Source organism: Malaya genurostris, chromosome 1 (assembly GCF_030247185.1).
Source record: "Malaya genurostris strain Urasoe2022 chromosome 1, Malgen_1.1, whole genome shotgun sequence".
Taxonomy (NCBI): Eukaryota; Metazoa; Arthropoda; class Insecta; order Diptera; family Culicidae; genus Malaya; species Malaya genurostris.
In genome coordinates, this window is record NC_080570.1 from 45,876,722 (window position 1) to 45,885,105 (window position 8,384).

Consider the following 8,384-nt stretch of genomic DNA (forward strand, 5'->3'; position numbering starts at 1 on the left):
CAGGTTATGTGTGCATCTGGAACTACTCCAGACCAAAGTGAGTATTGATTTTTAGAGCAATGTGGTCAGTAATTAGAATTATTGGACTGCGGTGAGTAAACGAGAGCTGGGACATGTTTTCGAAGCCATGTAGTTTAAATCTCTATGGATTACAATGTTTCTACGTATGATTATTCGCCTACTGTATTCATTCGGAAACCGAATCGAATCAATCGAATTTTTTTCTTCTAAATATACATCATCTCTAGGATCATCAACTTACAGTTTAATGGGCAATCGAGAGTCTATGTAATTGACAAATTGATTCAATTGACGATAATAACGCAAACGAAATCAACTGATGAGACTGCTGTGCAGCGATCAAAATAGGCCTCGCGTGCACAGGAACTGAAGAGAAATATCAACAGACGGGACAAATTTCATTTCATGCATTAAACATTGGCAATCAAGATATGGAAATTGCTGCACAGGTTTCATCGTTACAGTTATTTTGTTTCAGAAAACTTTATGAGAAAATCTCGTTGAAAATATAACAACACTTTAACAGTTCGGCTGAAAAGTTCGTATCGTTTAATAGAAACACACATTTTTTTGCCAAAATTCGTTTTTATTATTCAACATAATTGCCATCAGAGGCGATACAGCGATTATAGCGATCTTCCGACTTTTCGATACCATTTTTGTAGTACGATTTGTCCTTTGCCTCAAAATAGGCCTCAGTTTCAGCGATTACCTCTTCATTGCTTCTAAATTTTTTACCAGCGAGCATTCTCTTGAGATCTGAGAACAGGAAAAAGTCACTGGGGGCCAAATCTGTGGAATACGGTGGATAAGGGAGCAATTCGAAGCCCAATTCGTTCAATTTCAGCATGGTTTTCATCGACTTGTTACACGGTGCATTGTCTTGATGAAACAAAACTTTTTTCTTCTTCAAATGAGGCCGTTTTTTTTAAATTTCGTTCTTCAAACGCTCTAATAACGCTATATAATAGTCACTGTTGATGGTTTTTCCCTTTTCGAAGTAGTCGATGACAATTATACCATGCGAATCCCAAATACAGACGCCATAACCTTACCGGCCAATTGTTGAGTCTTTCCACGCTTTGGGTTCGGTTCATCGCGTGCAGTCCACTCAGTTGACTGTCGATTGGACTCCGGAGTGAAGTGATGGAGCCATGTTTCGTCCATTGTTATATATCGACGAAAAAAATCGGTTTTATTTCGATATAACAGCTCCAAACACTGCTCAGAATCATCAATTCGTTGTTGTTTTTGATCGATTGTGAGCTCACGCGGCATCCATTTTGCACAAAGCTTTCTCATATCCAAATATTCGTGAATAATATGTCCAACACGTTCCTTTTATATCTTTAGGGTGTCAGCTATCTCGATCAACTTCACTTTACGGTCATTGAAAATCATTTTGTGTATTTTTTTCACGTTTTCATCGGTAACAGCCTCTTTTGGACGTCCACTGCGTTCATCGTCTTCGGTGCTCATATGACCAGTACGAAATTTTGCAAACCACTTACGAATTGTTGCTTCGCCCGGTGCAGAGTCTGGATAACACTCATCAAGCCATTTTTTGGTATCGGCAGCACTTTTTTTCATCAAAAAGTAGTGTTTCATCAACACACGAAATTCCCTTTTTTCCATTTTTTTCACAATAACAAAAGTAGCTTCACTCAAAATGGAATATCTCACAAACTAATAATCAGACAGCTGTCAAATTTATACACGTATCTTTTGAAGGTTGGTACTAACTGAAAATGGATTTAATTCTAGTGGCGCCCTCTCATAGAAACGATACGAACTTTTCAGCCGATCTGTTAGCCTACCTGGGTGCGATTCCCAAACCTGCACATACGGTCGAAAAGTGCTGACACGAGAGGTAAATAATACTTAATATTAATAACTAATATTGGAGAATGAGAGAGTCACAGAAAAGTTGATTTTTGGAAAAAAGATACGCTCAGAGACAGTACTCGACTGGGCTACTAATTCTTCCAGTTTCTGTGAAAATTGCAATTTGTCGAACCTGGATACGATAAAGAAAAATACACAACTTCGTACAATAAACTATTTGCTCTATTGACATTAACCAATTTAAACATCACGCAGAACTAAAAAATAGCTTGAAAATCATCAGTCAAAACTAAATCAGAAGAATCTCGATCATAGAACATTTCAAGAATAATCGGAAGGAAAAAAATCTCTATTGTAAAGTGATTATACCAGTAACAAGTTCTACTAATGTTATTTGATTTTGAAACCAATTTTATTCAAAGATTTTGTACATATGTTGCATCGTTTTAAGTCTCATCACCCCGTAATTCCGGAACCGGAAGACGGATTCTGATTGAATTCAATAGCAAATCATTCTACCTTTCATTTGAATCTAGTTTTGTGGAAATCCATCTCAGAGAAACAGATATGAGTTCCATTTCGGAATGTTTGATTCCCAGTTTGATATTTTCGGAAGCCGAAGATCCATCGAGTCTGAGTGAATCTACAGAAGTAATCGACTACAATACTTGAAAAAATGATAATTTACTAATCAATTTCTGTAACATCCGCACGTTCGCAAAAAAAACGCTCTTTAAATCGTATGTTTTCCACTCATCATTATGTTAATCCGGAATCCAAAGTCGGATCCGAATGAAAAACAATATCGCTAAAGTTTTTTATTGTAATAATATGATGTTATCTCTGAGAAATTTAAGTGCAGATTTGTAAACTTTTTTCCCGTAATTCCGGAATTGAAGGTAGGATCTGGAAAAAATCAATAATTTTCTACGGTATTAAAAGGTAACCAATTTGAATCTCAGTATGTGTAAATCGATTAGGTCAAGGAAGAGAAAATGGAGTTCTCTCTTTTACCACATTTCAGCACATTTAACTGCACATTAATTTCAGAAACCGGATGTCGGATTCAGACGAAACACGATGAAAGGTTTGTAAAAATCCATTCAGGTATCTCTGAGAAACAGATATGAGTTCCATTTCGGAGTGTTTGATCCCCAGTTCCGATATGTTCGTAAACCGGAGAGCCATCAAATCTAAGTGATTTGTAGAAGTAATCGACTGCAATACCTGAAAACTAGGATAATTTACTAATTAGTTTCTGTAACATCCTCACGTTCTCAACAAAAAGATATTCTTTAAATCGAATGTTTTTCACTCATCACCATGTTATTCCGGAACCCAAAGACGGATCCGGATGAAAATCAATATCACTTTGAAGTTTTCAATTGTAACAATAGGTTAAGTCATCTCCGAGAAAATTGAGTGCAGGTTTGTATACCTTTCAGCACATATTATCCCGTAATTCCGGAATCGGAAGTAGGATCTGGAAAAAAGGTGTTAAAAGGTAACCAACTTGATTCTTAGTATGTGTAGATCGGTTAAGTCAAGCAAGAAAAAATGAAGTGCTCTCTTTTAACATATTTCAGCACATTCAATTCAGAACCCGGAAGTCGGATCCAGATAAAACATGAGGAAAGCAGAAATCCATTCAGCAATTTCCGAGAAACAGTAATTTACATTATAAGCAAATAGAATTGTTTGTCTACGATAAGAAAGAAGATTTCCCAATAAGTCTGCGCAGTCCAATTTTTTTACTTTATTTAAAAATTGTCAAACCCCTTAAAACTAGCTTCAATCCACCGAATGAAAGAAAAGTTTTGAGAAATCAAACTTAGAAAAAGAGTAGTCAATTTTCAAGTACTTTCCTTTTTCTATCTATCTGAGCAACACTAATTTCGCCGTAGCACCGACGAATCGAGGACAAAGAGTAGTCTAATATTTGTTAAGTACCGCAAGCTTTTATGAATGTTAAACAAACATTATTCTTAGTTATTTGCAACTGATTACTGCGTAGCAAAAAAGATCTCTATTTTCTTTTGTACTTTGTCAGCTTCAGAAAAAAACGACAAGTGACAAAGTTCTACGTCCCATGTAGGGCAAATGCTATGGGAGAATTAATTTTTTGTCGTTAAACTGAATACATTATGGATGATCTATTATATTTCTGATTTTTTGAATTTACATTTCCGAAGCATTCAAAATTTATATGTCAAACTCAACGATCCGATTCCTAATATACATATTTCAAATGACCCAATTTAGACATCTTCGCAACTCGACGAATTAAAACTAATCCAACACAAATTTCCACTGAATGATAATTCTGATTTGATAGCTTTTTTCGAAACAACGAACTCTAGACATATTATTGATTTTTATTTCGCCTTTTTTTTTCTTTTCCCGACAGCCATCAACTCCAATGTGATAATACAGTCTCGATTATTACTTTCTTTCGAACAGATTCTGTCTAGGTTTTTTTTTTGTTTTTTGCATTCTACGTTTTGTTTTGCTTTTTGCACAATGTGCTTTGCAAGATGCAATCAAAACTATATTCCATACCTGGTTTTATGAAGTATTTTACGTCATATTTCAACGGATGCAGCTTTCCGCTACCGTGCATAAAGTCCTTTTTTGGTATTTCTGCTGCCAAAAGCAGTAGTGAAGATGAATGTGGTTCGCGTTCGTGAGAGGCGCAGCTACGCGTGGGAGTTTTTCAAGTTATAATGATGGTACTAATCTTCATCATTCACACACTGTATCACGATTTCCGAAGTAATCATCTTCCAACAAGAGAAGTGATCGATTGGCCTTCTGGTTTTTTTTCCAACTGCGACGTGGGATAATGAACATAAATGCATATTTTCACCAATATTTTGCACAACTCGCTCTCAAGCTTATCATCATAATTATTTTTTTAGATAGACAAACCGATGCAGATAATAAGCATATTCGAATGCACTTTGGTTTATCTTTCATCAGTTCTCTTCCATACTCTTTGTGAACAAGTCTCGAATTGCTTCGGCAGTAATAAATGCAACTGTATAGTAAATATCTATGACTTCAACTTTTCCTTCCTAATTGCAATTTTGTTGCTTTCAGAAACCAATCAAAATAATCAACATCACTCATCACTGCGAAATTCTTTCCGAATCAACCCACACACACCCATTTTTATCGACCTTCTTCGCTGATGCTTTCCAAAAATTGATTTTTGTCGCATTCACGCTAATTCAAACCCTTTGGGTACTCCGCAAGGGGGAACAGTCCAGGCGATTGAAAACGCTGGTCCTTCAGGAAAACACTTGGCACAGCCGAATCATTCCCGTCGAATTTTGGGCCCCGTTGTCACTTCTTCCACTTTAAATCCACTGCTGGTCAACATATTACATCATCATCTAGCGAAACCGTAGCGTCTCCGGTTATAAATTTTACATTTCCATCGGAAGTTTGCGAAAAACTAGACAGCACTTGACATCTCTGCTTCACCGACACTGCTGCCATGAAAATTTTCTTCCACTGATGGTTTTTCAACCGTGCTCGCGATGCTTCATCCATCGTGTTGCGATATGAATGAACTTATTTGCAACACGCACACAAGCACTGTCTTCTATTTGTCAAAAAAATTAAAAGCCACACTACGCCACCAATAAAGTCCCAGTAAGTTTTATCCGACCAAAAAGGTCCAATGCGAGCCTTACGCATTGCCAAAACGTCATTCTCGACATAAATCAAAATGCAATTTAGACCGTTAGGTCCATAAATATTCGTTGCATGAGATGTTTAATTGAAGAATCCAGCCAACTCTTCTGCGATCACTAAGCTGTTCAGGTGGCGAGCTTTGAACTTAAGAAAAGCATTACATTGCTTGTTTGGAATTCCGATTCTCTTAGCGTACAGAATCCGTCCAGGTCGGAGCTCGAACATACGACGACTAACTTGTAAGACCAGGGTGTTTTTTGAAAGCAGTGTGGCATTTATTTAGTATGACAAGAATGAGTCGAAACTCGTATTCAAATTTTTAGAACCGATAGACGGAAACCGTTACTCGAACGAATCGTGTGAAAATGCGAAGAAACGTGGGAGATATCGAAAAAGATTCGCTTATGCGAAAGGTTCAAAAATTGTAAAAAAAAGTTTATTGATTCAATGTTGATTCATTTGTTTTCCATTTATGGTTTGGTTTCATAACAACTGAAAATTTAATTTGACCTTAATTCAATTGAATTTAAATTTAGAATAACAATGTGGACAAGGTACTTCAGTTTGACTCCTCTGGAAGAAGACAGGTACAAGTTTAATTAATGATAATTATTATATTTATTCGCTCATTTGACGTCGGCTTCAACTTCTTTGCAACTACTTACTTGTGCTGACGTAATAATTTTTAGATTTTGCAGAAAGCTTGAAAAAAGTTACTAGTTTTATTTCTCATGAATCAAATACTAGCATATATGTAAAAAATGTATCATTATTGTATCAATTACTCTCTGCAATATGTTTAATTTATAATAATGTTACATACGTAAGTAAAAAATTAGTAGTAGTAAAATGTAACATGAAATTCGAAGAAGTGAGATTGAATACTTTTTACAAATCTGGAAAATAATTAGGATTTTTTTTAGATTATAGAGGTTTTAACCTTAAGGTCATTCGACTCTTCGGGCCAGAAAAACTTTCTGACCCTATGTGCGGGGTTGGGAATCGTACCCAGGTGGGCTGCGTGAAAGGCATCGACTTACCCATCACGCTATACCCGTCCCACAATTAATTAGGATTGATGGTTGTAATTAGAGGTTGATTAATTACTGTATTTGTACAAATATTTTCAATTCCTTCTGGTACCCCTGAATACAGATAAATACAAATTTTACAAATTATTAAAGACTACAGCGCTTTTCCTCAATGGCAGTTTTCCTAATTCATGCTTACCACTCGGTATTTAATTATTAAATATTTGTGTTATGTGCGAAAATGGTTCTCGAAAGACATTTATACTCAGATTCATCATTCCAAATAACGTAAAGTTATTATATTGCGTCTTCAGCATTTGAATATTTCTGTATATAATTTTCATTACGAACTTACGTGCGAATTTCAGACTCTTTTTCCTTACATTCTCTTCCAGTTCAACTATTATGGAGTAGTCTTGTATTTTTTAATAATTTTTTCGTTTCAGCTTGAAAGATAATAGTTTTAGTTATTATTCACTAAAAATACATGGAAAGAAAGAGAGATGGAGAGAAAGGAAAGAAAGAGAATCTTTCATTTGCACTTAGGCCATAATGAAAATTCTATACAGATTTGAACACTTGTTGCGCCTGAAATTCATATTATTGATCTCTCTATTTGTCAAATCACGATCAATATTTAGCGAAAAATAGTTCTACGACGCGTAGTAAATAGTCAAAACATAAGGACAAACTATTTAAGCGGAATTGGACTAACAGTCTTCTCATTAGTCAAGTCTGTATATTATTTTGCCTAAAATAAACGGATTCCGGTCGATGTATATTTGTTTCGGTCTTGAGAAGCAAAATTACTGTAAAAATTACGAGAAAAAAAGCAATACGCGTCGGTATATACATCCCGAGCGGACATCTCATATATTGAGTAGATGTATTGCCGCAATTGTATGTGTAGATTTACATTTCTGTATAAAATGTTCATAACGACGTATGTAACAATGAGAGATTCTCTTTGTTTACTTTCTCTTTTGATTATTACGGCACTCTTAGCAAAAACAAATATAGTAAAAAAAAATCAAAAAATGAAAATATTTTTGCATAAAATTATTGAATATTCTTTAAATATAATAGAATATGAAAATAGTCCCTTTTCTTTAGCGTTCCCTTAGTACGGCGTATCACTCTACAGTTTGGCCGGTTTCGCGTTTTATTTTCTAATATAAATATTACGAACAAATTTTAATTTCTGAGGCAAAATCAACTTTTAATATGTAGTAGGATTCTTCAACTTTCAATAACAATAAGTTAAGTTCTGATCCAGTAAACAGCTTTGATGAAATATCATATTTTTAAAGGCCTCAATTTATCTCAGTCGGATTCATCCTACTTTTTCGCTTAACCCCCTAACACTCATGCAGAGATGGTATTTCACCAGAGTGATACACGCTAGAGTCAGATTCTTGTCCACACCGAGGATGCAAAAAACGAAGCACCGCACAAAGAGGAAAGCGCACTTCTTCTCAGTGTCGAATAGACAGTATTTGAGTGTGTGCTTGTGGTTAAAGCAGCTGGCGCGAGTGAAACACATTCTCTTCGCATGAATCGCTCACACGCGCTCTCGTCTAAATACACCCAAGTGACCACTGGCGCGTGATGGTGAGCGAACACTTCTGTGAATTTCAATTAGTAGAGAGTAGATCTGGCCTTGCTATGAAAAATTTGCAAGGAAAACCGAAAATTTTACGATAAATTGTTTTATTTTGCTGATTTTGCATGTCCACGCTACTTCTACGCAAACCATACAGCAGAGTGCTCACCGGCGTGTACACCTCT

At 35.7% G+C, this 8,384-nt stretch overlaps 1 protein-coding gene across 2 annotated transcripts in view; it reads right to left on the bottom strand.

Annotated features, from left to right (window-relative positions):
* Positions 1 to 5,398, bottom strand: part of LOC131438512 (uncharacterized) — a 50,540-nt gene extending 45,142 nt beyond the window's left edge. For both annotated transcript variants that reach the window (XM_058608612.1, XM_058608604.1), the window contains exon 1: positions 4,426 to 5,398. The gene's annotated coding sequence lies outside the window, so the exon portion shown is untranslated. The remainder of the gene's footprint in view (positions 1 to 4,425) is intronic.
* Positions 5,399 to 8,384: the final 2,986 nt, after the last annotated feature.